Here is a 15,020-nt window from a genome sequence, read left to right on the forward strand (position 1 = left end):
GCAAGTCTACTGGTAACTGTCATAGAGCATATTGTACTCTGTCTAGGCGAGAGTTTGGAATTGGTCATGGTGGTGAAGGTGACATCAAAATTCACATGCCATTCAGTGTGCCACAGTCATTCATATAGACCAGGGTTGGGGAACATCGGGCCTGTGGGCCTTATAAGGCCGCAAAATCATTTGGTCTGGCCCTACCAAGCCAATCGCGCCAACTCAAAATTCAATAAATCTAGAAGCTTTTTTCATTGTGACATACATTTATATTAAGTAATAAATCATAATAAAAAAAGTAAATTCTCAGGGCCAAGCAAGGAATGTCCATTCGGGATAGATACATACCTGGGAACATCTGGGCTACCCAGGGCCTGCCCACTGACATCATGCTCAAAAGTTACTAACCAAACCTAGAAGACAGGCTGAAAACAGCAAAAAGCCTGGTAATGAATGGTGCCAAGTCCAAACGTACCAACCAAGGGGTTTTTGCTGTTTTCAGCCTTTCTTTTAGGTTTGGTTAGTAACTTTTGAGCACTGCAATGTACCATTGAGTGTACCATTGCAGTATGTTATTTAATTTGTTCCTTTTCATTTTATCGCTTTGGTCATCCTTGTGTTTTCCATTTGTGCCTTCATATACATACGTATTTCCATCCTAGTTCCTGTAGTCCTGTGCCCCTGTTCAGATGTACCTTCCTATATGTGTCTTGGTGCCGAGATGCTTTTATATTATTTATTTTTTATATGTATTTAAATCATAGTGTTTAATAAAGATTTACTTTGTATATACCTTTTTTTTTCTTATGTGCTCTTCTTGCAATAGGTTTTGGTGTTTATATATGTGCAGTGCACGTACTTCTACCACCATTGGTAGTTTGTTCGTTTTTGGTGACTTTGGATTGTACAACTGTTTTCCTCAGATCTTCTTTTTTTTTTTTTGGAAAAATTACAAATTTGACCACAAGAGGGAGCAATTATTCCAACAGCGTCAATCAAACTTCTCCATAAAAATACATAAATTTAACAACAATTTATTTTGTATGATATTAATCAACAGAGAACAATTAAAAATTAGCAGAGCTCAAACCTACATTAGGTGTAGATACCTGTATAGATCTTTCAAAAATCAAGGAAAATAAGTATAATTGCATTTGTAAAAAAATATTCAGTTCAGTGATGCAACCCACACATAGGTTTGTTAGGTTGCTTTGGGGCTAAAAAGCCAAATTTAGGAGTTGCACATATTTTCAATTTGGAAGTTTGACATCTGACCGTCCTGCAACCATGTCCAATTCAACATACACCATTATATATATTTTTTTAAAGTAAACTCTCCAGGGTATTTCAAATGCTGGTATTTTAATACCTTCTGTACCACGAATCTGGGGAAAACACAGCAGCAATTTTAGGACTTTCTCATAAAAGGAAACATTTTATATTTTTCTTTTTAATTTTTCTTGAAACTGAATGGTTCACCTTATGGTGACATTACTGAAGCATGATTTTTAATTGTTACTAAAGTCTTTTCAAGTGTTGTGTGTGTGTGTGTGTGTGTGTGTATATATATGTATATATATATATTTTACTAATCACATAATAATAAGTAAGATGGGCTCCATTGACATGCATGGTTGATTGCACTATAAGAGGTTTCAGGGTAGTCTGGACTAGGGCTGCAACTAACAATTATTTTTTCGATTAATCGGATAAAAATATAAAAGTACATTTTTCATTTATCTAAAATAATTTAATAAAGAAACAGAATGTTAAAAACAAACAGCAGAATAAAAAAACTTTGCTAAAAATGCATTTCTTGTTTTTATTTCCCAACCTGCCCCCCAGTTATGCACATTTGATCCCAGGCTTGCCACACTGCCTCCCAGATATGCCACCCCGCCCTCCCCACATATGCCTTATATACCCTTATATGCCTTATACCCAGTGGCATCGCTACAGGGGGGGAAGGGGGGGATATTGCCCCCCCTAGGTTAATCCTTGCCCCCCCTGTTGCCCCCCTGCCGAATTTGGAAAAAAGTCGCAATGCGACTTTAAATCCCGTCTTTTTTTTTTTTTTTTAATGCGGAGGAGAGAGAGGGGCGCCTAGCAACCGCTCGGCACCCCCATTCTCCTCCACGAGGCCTCTACCTCCGTCGCGGTGCCGGCATTTCATCCTGAGCGCCGAAATATGACGTCATATTTCGGCGCTCAGCAGTGAAGCAGCGGCCACCGCAGCAGAGAACGAAGACAGAAGCCTCGTGTTCCCGTCGCTGGACCTAAAGGTGAGAGAACTACAAAGGGGGAGGGTAGATCTCCCGAGGGAGACCTCGAGGTGCGGCCCGCGTAAGATTGCCAGCCAGTGCAACCGATCTTACGCGGGCCGCACCTCGAGCATGTACTGGCTGACTTGGCATGATAGAAGTGTGATTGCTAACAGCAAACAAAGTCCCATCATGCCTAGGTTCCAGCACTTACACGTCCGACTAGTAAATGCTGGAACCTAGGCATGATGGGACTGTGATTGCTGTTAGCAATCACACTCCTATCATGCCAAGTCAGCCAGTACATGCTGAAACCTAGCTAGCTGCCCCCCTTGTGTATTGATGCTGCCAGCAGTATGGGGTCTGCACATCACTTACAGCCACCCTGTACCAGCATGTACTGGCTGACTTGGCATGATAGGAGTGTGATTGCTAACAGCAATCACAGTCCCATCATGCCTAGGTTCCAGCATTTACTGGTTGGATGTGTAAGTGCTGGAACCTAGGCATGATGGGACTTTGATTGCTGTTAGCAATCACACTCCTATCATGCCAAGTCAGCCAGTACATGCTGAAACCTAGCTAGCTGCCCCCCTTGTGTATTGATGCTGCCAGCAGTATGGGGTCTACACATCACTTACAGCCACCCTGTACCAGCATCTACTGGCTGACTTGGCATGATAGGAGTGTGATTGCTAACAGCAACCACAGCAAGCACAGTCCCATCATGCCTAGGTACCAGCATTTACTGGTTTCCTGGGTATGATAGGAGTGTGATTGCAGTGTGGACGCCAGGGCTGGCTTTGGGGTATGCAACCTGTGATCTATGCGTGTAATTTAGGGGGTTTTAAATATACCTTTTAATGACGTGTTTTTTTGTGAATTCCAATTGATCTATACCTGCAAAGCTGGGGTTGTGTGTTATTCTGTAGATCCATGTCTGCTATGCTATGTTTCCATACATTATTTATGTATACCTGCAAATACAGGGTTAATATGTCTTATTCAGTTGATTAATACCTGCAATGCTGTTTCCATGTATTTATTTGATCTATACCTGCAATGCTACGTTTCATATACTATTGTATACCTGCAAATACAAGATTTGTATGTCTGATTCTGTTTATTTGAGATCACAAGTGAATTTCAGTTGATCTATACATGCAAAGCTTGGTTTGTGTAATGTGTTGATCTATACCTGCTATCGGCAACTGGGGCTAATGTTAATATATATATGGGCAGCAGGGGCATCAATACACAAGGGGCAAAAACACTAAGGGGGGTATAAACGACAATGCAGTGTGAAAAATCCATCCTGATGTAGACGTCTGTGACGTAGATTGTGTCCTGCTGTTTGTGTGTTTTTGGTTATCAGTGTAGCAGAGCCTGTCCTCGGTGTGTGTGTATAGGTGTTGGTGTGGCAGAGCCCGTCCTGGTGTGTGTTTGGGTGTTGGTGTGAGAGAGCCTGTCCTGGTGTGTGTGTTCGGTTGTCAGTGTGTCAGAGCCTGTCCTGGTGTGTGTGTGTGTGTTTGGATGTGGGTGTGGCAGAGCCTGTCCTGCTGTGTGTGGGTGTCTTTGTGGCAGAGCCTGTCCTGGTGTGTGTGTGTGTTTGGTTGTTGGTGTGGCAGAGCCTGTCCTGGTGTGTGTGTGTCTGGGTGTCGGTGTGACAGAGCCTGTCCTGGTGTGTGTGTCTGGGTGTCGGTGTGACAGGGCCTGTCCTGGTGTGTGTGTCTGTGTCACAGAGCCTGTCCTGGTGTGTGTGTCTGGGTGTCGGTGTGGCAGAGCCTGTCCTGGTGTGTGTGTGTCTGGGTGTCGGTGTGACAGAGCCTGTCCTGTTGTGTGTGTGTGTGTGTGTTTGGTTGTCGGTGTGGCAGAGCCTGTCCTGGTGTGTGTGTCTGTGTCACAGAGCCTGTCCTGGTGTGTGTGTCTGGGTGTCGGTGTGACAGAGCCTGTCCTGGTGTGTGTGTTCAGTTGTCAGTGTAGCAAAGCCTGTCCTGGTGTGTGTGTCTGGGTGTTGGTGTGGCAGAGCCTGTCCTGGTGTGTGTGTCTGGGTGTCGGTGTGGCAGAGCCTGTCCTGGTGTGTGTTTTGTTGTCGGTGTGGCAGAGCCTGTCCTGGTGTGTGTGTCTGGGCGTCGGTGTGACAGAGCCTGTGTTGGTGTGTGTGTTTGGTCATCTGTTTCCTGGCACTTAACTTACAGTAGGAATTATTTAATTTATATTTATCCAGAGATCAAATGCCCTCCTGAAGTTGTAGTGACTTCAGGGGACCAAACGTTCAAGGCCCTGAAATCATTTAGTGGAAATCATTTATTTATTGTGTTATAATATTTATTTCAAGGATTAGTCGCACTCAATTGTGGCTTCAGGCTTCCCATGTTGGATGATCAAGTATTATTTTAGCCCAATAACAAAAGTATAATTCCATAGCACATTACTTTTGGAAATTATTAATGCCCCCCCAGTTTGACTGTGGTATCTTGTGTGCCCCCCCCTATATATTGTTTCTAGAGTCGCCACTGCTTATACCCCCCTGACAGTGGCGTCGCTACAGGGGGGCAAGGGGGGGACTTTAAGTCCCGGGCAGCCTCAATGTTTTTTTTTACGTGGAGGAGAGAGAGGGGCGCCTAGCAACCGCTCGGACCCCCTCAGTCTCCTCCACAAGGCCTCTACCTCCGTCGCAGTGCCGGTGTTTAATGCTGAGCGCTGGTATATGACGTCATATCCGGCGCCCAGCAGTGAAGCAGCCGCGGCAGAGCAGGAAGATGGAAGCCTCGTTCTCCGGCCTGCAGGACTTAAAGGTGAGTGAAATACAAAGGGGGAGAGGAGTGAGAGGGGTTAGAAAGTGATAAGGGAGGGAGTGGGGGTACATCGTGAGAAAGAGGGTAGTAAGAATATTGAAGTGAGGCAGAAGGGGTAAAAAGTGATAAGGGAGGGTGTGGGGTAGAAAGTGATAAGGGAGGGAGTGGGGGTACATAGTGAGAAAGAGGGTAGTAAGAATATTGAATTGAAGTAAAGTGTGAATGATTGAGATGCATTGTCTGAATGAGGGAGAGCATGAGTTAATATGTGGATGAATTGTCTGAATGAGGGAGAGCATGAGTTAATGTGTGGATGAATTGTCTGAATTAGGGAGAGCATGATTTGTCTGAATGGGGGAAAGCATGAGTTAATATGTGGATGAGTTGTCTGAATGAGGGAGAGCATGAGTTAATGTGTGGATGAATTGTCTGAATGAGGGACAGCATGAGTTAATGTGTTTGTGTGTATCATAGATGTATAATTGTGGAAGGGCAAAGATGGCACTAGCAGGATGTTTGAGCCTTGGGGACCAAGATGGCACAGGCGGGGTGTATATGGGACAAAGATGGCACAGGCCAGACTATTTGGGGACAAAGTTGACTTGCGCTGGGCTATTTGGGGACAAAGATGGCAAATATTATGTGCGTTAGCTGGGTGCTGGCCAGGTTCTATGTGGGCAGTGTGGACGCCAGGGCTGACTTTGGGGTGTGCAACCTGTGATCTATGCCTGTAACTTAGGGGGTTTTAAATATACCTTTAATGCCGAGTTTTTATGTGAATTCCAATTGATCTGTGCCTGCAAAGCTAGGTTTTTGTGTTATTCTGTAGATCCATATCCGCTATGCTATGTTTCCATACATTATTTATGTATACCTGCAAATACAGGGTTTGTATGTCTTGTTCAGTTGATTAATACCTGCAATGCTCTTTCCATGTATTTATGTGATCTATACCTGCGATGCTACGTTTCATATATTATTATTGTATACCTGCAAATACAGGATTTGTATGTCTGATTCTGTTTATTTGCTATATACCTTCAGTGCTAAGATCACAAGTGAATTTCAATTGATCTATACATGCAAAGCTGGGTTTGTGTGTTAATGTGTTGATCTATACCCAGTAGCGTACCTAGCGGGGGGCGGTCCGCACCGGGTGCCGCTCATCAGGGGGGTGCCAACTTGCCGGCACCCCTCCATAGACGGACAGCAATGTCCGCCGCTGGAGGAGCAGGCTCGCAAGGGAGCGGTATCGGAGGTCTTTAGCAGACCTCCGATATCGCTCCCCTGCGATCCGCGCGGCAACAGCTGCTGTGCGCCGGGATTTGTTGTCAGATCCCGGCGCACAACACTGAAGCCGCGCCCCCTGCCGTCCGTGCCCTCTGACCCGGAAGAAGACAGAAGACAGAAGAACTGAAGAAGAGGAGCGAAGAGGAGGAAAAGAAGCTGTAAGGAGAAAAGAGGAAAAGTAGGAAAGCATTCAGTGAGTGAGAGTTGATTGGTATGTGTGTGGATTGGTATGTGTGTGGATTGGTATGTGTGTGGATTGGTGTGTGTGGATTGGTGTGTGTGGAGTGGTATGTGTGTGGATTGGTGTATGTGTGGATTGGTGTATGTGTGGATTGGTATGTGTGTGGATTGGTATGTGTGTGGATTGGTATGTCTGGATTGGTATATGTCTGGATTGGTATGTGTGTGGATTGGTATGCGTGTGGATTGGTATGCGTGTGGGTTGGTATGTGTGTGGATTGGTGTATGTGTGGATTGGTATGCATGTGGATTGGTATGCGTGTGGGTTGGTATGTGTGTGGATTGGTGTGTGTGTGGATTGGTGTGTGTGTGGATTGGTATATGTGTGGATTGGTATATATGTGGATTGGTATGTCTGGATTGGTATATGTCTGGATTGGTATGTGTGTGGATTGGTATGCATGTGGGTTGGTATGCATGTGGGTTGGTATGTGTGTGGATTGGTATGTGTGTGGATTGGTATATGTGTGGATTGGTATGTGTGTGGATTGGTATATGTGCGGATTGGTAAGTGTGTGAGAGTGATGGGTGTTATGCTGTACCATTTCCAATGTATTTTTCATTATAGAATTATGCTCTAGTACATCATAACTCCCATCACTCTATACAGTTCCATACAGCGGCAGAGCTGGGAGACAGAGGCCTTGCACCCCCACCGCAGGACTCCTGAAAGGTAAGTGAACTTCAAAGTGGGAGAGGGTAGATAGTTAGGAGGGGGTAGATAGGGAGAAGGACATGAGACGGGGGGATAGGGGGTAGATAGGGAGAAGGGAGTGAGAAGGGGTAGGTAGGACAAAAGGGAGTGAGAAGGGGTAGATAGGGCAATCATACTCCTATCATGCTAAGTCTGCGAGTACATCCTGGAATCTGGGTATGCCTGGGCACGATAGAAATGTGATTGCTGTTAACAATCATATATATATATATATATTAATATTGTTATTTAATTGTTTTGTCCTATTTTGGTGTGTTTTTTTTATGGTGTGGGGGGTAAATGCTGCATTTTCGGTTTCAGTCCAGAATTCGTTTCGGTGCATCCCTACTACTAATGAAGTGGTAGGCCTACACCACATCAATGTTTGGCTTAGTATATAGTGATAGGAGTTATGCTGCACTATTGTCAATGTCTGGCTCAATGTATAGTGATAGGGATTACGCTGTACCACCGTCAATGTGTGCCTCAGTATATAGTGATAGGTGTTATGTTGTACCACCGTCATTGTCTGCCTCAGTATATAGTGATAGGTGTTATGCTGTACAACCGTCAATGTCTGCCTCAGTATATAGTGATAGGTGTTATGCTGTACCACCGTCAATGTCTGCCTCAGTATATAATGATAACAGTAAGTGTTATGCTGTACCACCTTCAGTGTCTGCGCCGGTATATAACAGTAGAAGCTATGCAGTTTTAAAGTGGGGGGGGTGCCACATACAGGATCCGCCCCAGGTGCCAAATACTCTAGGTACGCCCCTGTCTATACCTGCTATCGGCAGCAGGGTCTAATATCTATATATCTATATATCGGCAGCAGGGACTAATATTAATATATATATATATATATCGGCAACTGGGGCTAATATTAATATATATGGGCAGCAGGGGCTGAAATCATGTAGTGGAAAAGTTAAGGTGTTGTGTTTACTCTATAATATTTATTTCAAGGATTAGTCGTACTAAATTGTGTCTTCAGGCTTCCCATGTTGAACGCCCCTGTCTATACCTGCTATCGGCAGCAGGGTCTAATATCTATATATCTATATATCGGCAGCAGGGACTAATATTAATATATATATATATATATCGGCAACTGGGGCTAATATTAATATATATGGGCAGCAGGGGCTGAAATCATGTAGTGGAAAAGTTAAGGTGTTGTGTTTACTCTATAATATTTATTTCAAGGATTAGTCGTACTAAATTGTGTCTTCAGGCTTCCCATGTTGAACGCCCCTGTCTATACCTGCTATCGGCAGCAGGGTCTAATATCTATATATCTATATATCGGCAGCAGGGACTAATATTAATATATATATATATATATCGGCAACTGGGGCTAATATTAATATATATGGGCAGCAGGGGCTGAAATCATGTAGTGGAAAAGTTAAGGTGTTGTGTTTACTCTATAATATTTATTTCAAGGATTAGTCGTACTAAATTGTGTCTTCAGGCTTCCCATGTTGAATGATCAAGTATTGTATTGTCCAATAACAAAAGTATCATTCCATAGCACATTATATATGTTTTTTCAGTGGTATGATTTAATGGTGGAAATTATTAATGCCCCCCAGTTTGACTGTGGTATCTTGTGTGCCTCCCCCTATATATTGTTTCTAGAGTCGCCACTGCCCCCTCGATATGCCTTATACCCCCCAGATATGCCATAGTGCCCTCATAGATTCACAGACTTGTTCAGAGTCATTCACAGACTCGTTCACAGCACACTGACAATACTTTATAAACAAAAACGATATTAATCTTCACTGCCCCCAGGATTTAGATTCCCCTTAGTTTGCCCACCTTTACCTCTAACTGCACCTTAAGTTAACCTTATTAAATTAAATTAACTCTGTCCTCAGCATTAAATTAACCCTAAAGACCCCATTAACCATAACTGGCCCTAAATTAACCCTAAAGACCCCATGAACCATAATTGCCCCTAAATTAACCCTAAAGACCCCATCAACCATAGCTGTCCCTAAATTAACCCTAAGGACCACATTAACCATAACTGCACTTAAATTAACCCTAAACACCCTATCTACCATAACTGCCCCAAAATTAACCTCCACCTCCCCTTTCAGCAGCCCAAATACCGTATTTGCTCGATTATAAGACGACCCTCTAAGTCTGAATATTAATTTAGGAAAAAAAGCCTGAATATAAGATGACCCTATAGGAAAAAGTTTTACCAGTAAATGTTAATTCATGTAAACTATGTAAACTATTTTTTTAATAAAAGCTATGATTGAGAAAATATTTTGTTTTTAATTCCTTTTATTTTCCAACCTGCCCCCCAGTTATGCACATCTGCCCCTAGGCTTGTCACTCTGCCCCATAAATGCCTCAAACCCCATATATGCCACTGTGCCCCATAAATGCCTCAAACCCCCTATATGCCACTGTGCCCCATGATATGCCTTTTAACCCTCTATATGCCACTGTGCCCCATGATTTGCCTTTTGACCCCCTATGTGCCACTCTGCCTCCAGAAATGCCTTATACCCCTTTATGCCACTCTGGCATTTAGGGGGTTAAAAGGCATATTATGGGGCAGAGTGGCATATAGGGAGGTATAAGGCATTTCAGGAGGCAGAGTGGCGTATAGAGGGTTACAAGGCATTTCTGGAGGCAGAGTGGCATTAAGGGGGTTAAAAGGCATTTCATAGAGCACTCTGCCTACACAAATGCCTTATGCCCCCCATTTAACCCCCCAAAAAATAAACTTACCGGTGCTTCTGACTCCCGGTGTGTTGTCCGGGCAGCGTGTGACGTCTATGCGATTCGCGTAGGCAACTTCTGCTGCAGCCAGAAGGAGGTGCGGTTAGCAGCGGGGGTTGTCTGCGTCCATCGTGCAGGCCTTCCCCGACTGTCAGAGAGAATTCCCCAGTGAGGGGAACTCTCATCTCTGACAGCCGGGGAAGGTCTGCGCGATGGATGCAGACAACCCCCGCTGCTAGCCACACCTACTTCCAGCTGCAGCGGAAGTTGTTTACGCGAATCGTGTAGACGTCTACACGCTGCCCTGGGGACTCAGAAGCACCGGTAATTGGGGGTGGGAGGTTTTGGGAGGGGACACAGGAGCATCCAGGTCCCCTGCAGCATTGCGGTGGATCTGGATCTTAGTTTCATGGTCAGACCTATTTGAGGTCTGATTATAGGACGACCCCGATTATAAGACGAGGGGTATTTTTAGAGCATTTGCTCTGAAAAAAACCTTGTCTTATAATCGAGCAAATACGGTATTAATTTTATACTTGCTGTTAGATGAGTTGCTGAGCAGTGTGGACACTAAAAGTAAAGGGTCGGGGCCAATCGTCAGTGTGACTGCAGGGAGGGACTGGGAAGTAGTAACTGCTGTGAGTGACATTGAATGAACCAAAGAATCGGATCCGAACTTCATCGCACAGACACCCCCCACTGGTTTGCAACGATTTTCATTATTGATAATAATGAATTTTATAGATTAGTTGTTGTAGTCCTAGTCTGGACCGACTCTTTTATTTTTTACCGGGTGCAGCCATCTAATGAGTGGCAGGATGCCTTTCACTACAGCGCTTTTCATTGATATTTTTTTTTTTTGTGTTGCTGAATGCCTCATATAGAGGCATTTCAGCAACATCTTCTAAGCTTAGGAGATGCTTCTTAAACTTAATACTGCAGATTATATTGAATGTGACGTGCCTGGCACATCAATTGTTTTCAAGGGTTTAAGTTTAATTATTCCTTGTTTACATTTTCTCCTTTTACTTACTGTATATACCTTAAAAATGTTTTATCACCTTTTTTATTAATCTTGCAATTTTCTCCAACCTGTGTGTTTTGGCACATTTAACAATGCATTTTGCATCATTAAGCTTGGCTTTATACTTTGTCTAACCTCATTCTGGGTCTTCTCATAGCTCCTAAATGCTATATGTTTTTCCTTCAATATATGTCCAACATCTGCAGCGTATACAAAAAGTAGTTTCCCATTTCCCATTCTCAGCCTCCCATTAAAAGTGATAGAGGGTAATACATTAAGTGAATTTAAACATGCATGGGTGTCACGGACCGGGTACACGGGTAGGGCAGGAGCCCAGGTGCAGGGGATACCACAGACAGGCGTAAATAAAAAAGCCAAAGGCAGTATATGATAATATAATCTGTATTGCAGATGATGGTAAAACAACATACACAGAAGGAAAGTCTCTTGACTGGAAGCCCTCTGGATGGGGTGCACACGGCAGGTAGCCCTCTGGATGGGGCCACCCTTTTTATCCCCCCCCAAGACGGCCCCTTTTCCTGTTACCTGAGCAAGGGGATGGGAGTAGGAGGTTCAGAACCATGACCTTCTGAAGGCAGGGTTATAGCTGCTCCACTTTGGTCTGGGATCACAAAATATGTGATATGATGCCGACCGAGCTTGGCAAAATTATGACACCAGGATCATCATAATTCTCTGGTCCTAGTTATCATTTTCATACCAAACTCCACACCTGTATCAGTTGGCACAAGGACATGTTCACATAACACTTATGCATAAGGATGCAATGTACGATGGGGCCCAAAAGTTATGCACCCATCGTATTTTGGACATTATGCAGTCAATTTTACCCTGTGTCCATTCATACCCTGTCTCCACACCCCAGGGAGATGTAGCCAGGATGTCTGGCCCTTCACTCTTCCACAGGAATCCCTTCCTGTCCAAGGTGACAATACCCACCGTGGGTATTAGTAAGTTTTATTTTGGGTTCTGGCTCCAAAAGGAAAGGTGTATGCAAATGTTAATGGACTTAGCCTCAGTCAAATTCTTTAACCCATTCAGTGCCAAGCCCCATGACAGGCAGGTCTATAATCCATGATATAAGGTGCAGCTGGACATGTCAATCAGGTCTGAGTGCTGCAGTAACAAGGGCGGCCACTAGTGGTTGGCAAAGAAAATGAGCAGCATAGGGTGAAACGTTACAATCGAATAGGCATAAAGCTATCCTGAATCTAAGACAAGACCAAGGACTGATTAAGTCCTGAGTCTTACATCAGGCATAATGGGCTGAGTAGACGGGCTGAACGGTTTACCTTCGTCAAAGTCTATGTTCCTATGTTATTTAGAAGTTTAATGCAATATTCTGCTGCCTAAAAGTTTTTAAATATAATGAAGAGTTGCTCACTCTGAGTATATACAAATGCAGGATTTTATTGGTAAGTGTTTGAATGCCCACCCAACATACACAGGATAATTTCATAAGGACTTGATTCAATATTACAATCATAGGAATTTGATTCAAGGGACAATAGATCATTACTGTAAAAAAGCTTATATTCATTCAAACAAAAAAGTCCCTAAATCATATAATCAAAGAAATGTACATAATTCATAAAGTTCAAAAGTGTCTCAAACATCCACAGGGTGGAGCCACCCACCAAAGAAAAAAGACAAAAAAAGAAGGCAAAAAGTAAAAGAGAAATTCTGTTTTGATGACTTTCTACAAAAAAAGCAATGCATGTACACAAATATTCAGTTGAGGATGACGTGCTTAACTGTTAATAAATAAGGCTCCTAACACCCTACAAATACATCCGGTCCAACTAGTCTTTTGTGCAGAGTCACTCTGAAAAGATGGCCCCATGCTTTCAACAATGCAAGTCAATTGAGCTGTAATGCAACGATTATGTTGGATCTCTCAGAGCAGAGTAGGTCAACCACGGTTGATCACGCTGGAAAGGGCTGGAGACACAAAGGTCAGACAGGCTGGCTCAGCAACAGGAGAACACGGATAGCAGCCAAATCAGAAGACTAAGATCAGGTCAAACAAGCCAAGTCAGTAACACGAGTTCACGGTAACAAGCCAAATCAGGAGACAAGGTCAAACAATCTGGATCACAACGGGTTAACAGGCTCAAAATAGAGCAGCAGCACAAAGCATGACTTACACCAACGAAGGGTAAAGGAATAATGAAAGTCCATGTTAAAATAGGCTGTAGGAATCGAGAACAGGGCACAGGAGGTCAGACAGGGTCATCCAAGGTCACAAGTGCACGTCACTCCTGTACGCGAGTAGAAGCGACGTCACGTGGTCGCCGAGGAGGCTGAGTAGCAGTCTTACTGCGGTTGCCCGCTACTCCAGACGGATTGTCGCCGGCGAGAACAGCTGATATGGAGGACCCTGCGGACAGGGGAGTCGCGACGTAGATGGTAGAGTGGTCAGGTAAGTCCCAACAAGAGCCCAGCTTAATAAACACAATACGATTGGTAAAATAAATAGTGAAAAAAAAAAGTGGTAACATTTTAAAATAATTCACCAGTGATATCAACATCAGGAGAACCATCCAGTTCCAACAAAATGCAAAAAAAGTCCAAAAATATAAATAAAAATAAAAGTATGTCCTAAAATTAGCACACTATCCAATGGCTTGGAAAGAGTTAAAATACTGCCATTCGAAATACTCATTCGAATTACCATAATCAAATTGGCTTGGGTTGAAGATGTCCCAAATAGGACATGGGCACAGACTGACCAGATGTCAAAATTCCTCCAAACAATGCGTACCTCCCAAATGTGCCCTTTTAGCCCATAAACAACTCAACAAACCCATGCAGGGGTGGTATCGCTGTACTCAGGAGATGTTTCTGAACACATATTGGGGTGTTGTTTGGCAGTGACATATATCAGCAGCTGTAAATTCATACCTAAATTTCAATGTGTGTGAAACAAAACATACCAGAAAATACTACTGTCATGATTAACTCATATAACGTAGTGGATGCATGGAAGGGTAACCCAGCAGAGGTGGTTAGTTTCTTTGTTTAGGCATTCAATGAGTTAATCTGAGGTTGATGTAAATGTGTTTTTGTGCATGCCCTCTGTATCTGTTCTGGCTAGAGGTGTCATCTTCCCAAAGGACCCCTGTGGTGATTCATGGCCTAACTGATAAGGACCCTGAGTTATAGGAATTCCATTCCTATCTTAAGTGGAGGGGTTTCCATCACCTTTACCCCACCATAACTTATTGGCACATCAAAGATGGGACCCGATTCTTGGGGATGGTGTCATATAATCAGTCATGTGGTCAGAGGGGCGTTTTGCTTGCAAAAGTCTGATTTAGGGACAATGCAGCGACCTCAAAGCAGAACTCCACGATATTCTGTGATCAGAACAACATCATAAGAAACCATCTGGACTTAAGGAGTTCCCACAGGCCTACTTATTGGAGAAACTCGTGAGTGAGGGTCCTGTGTTTAAGTCCTATTGTTTTTAAGAACTGTTTGCCGTCTTATTTTTATTTTGTATGTCTTGTTTTTTGTAATTCTGGCACTGTGTGATCTTTGTCTTTTTGTTATTAAAATATTCATAATCCAAGTCTGTCTTTGGGCTCTAGTATTGATATCCACAAACCCTAAGAGAGGATAACACGTTACCATATTGTTAAGTTTTACAGGATATATATATATGTTAGTTGCCCGGGGTGGGTTGATATATATATAGAGATAAAGGTTCTAATTCGGATTTCTCACGAATCCGGTATCAAAATCGTGAGTGGTGGCAGACTACCTGGGGGGATACAGGCAGGATTTGGGGGTTAATTTGGTATAGCTTATGCCTTGTTAAGGGGTCAAGTTAGTAAATCCAGAGGCCTGGTGCTATTAACCCCTTCATGCCCACGCCCTCCACACAGTCACGGCTTGGCAAGTAGTCCTGACCGTGACAACTACCACCAACTTTGACAAAGGCTGGTGGT

This window comes from Sceloporus occidentalis, unplaced genomic scaffold (assembly GCF_023333645.1).
Source record: "Sceloporus occidentalis isolate IW3139 unplaced genomic scaffold, rSceOcc1.0.p SCAF_260, whole genome shotgun sequence".
Lineage (NCBI taxonomy): Eukaryota > Metazoa > Chordata > Lepidosauria > Squamata > Phrynosomatidae > Sceloporus > Sceloporus occidentalis.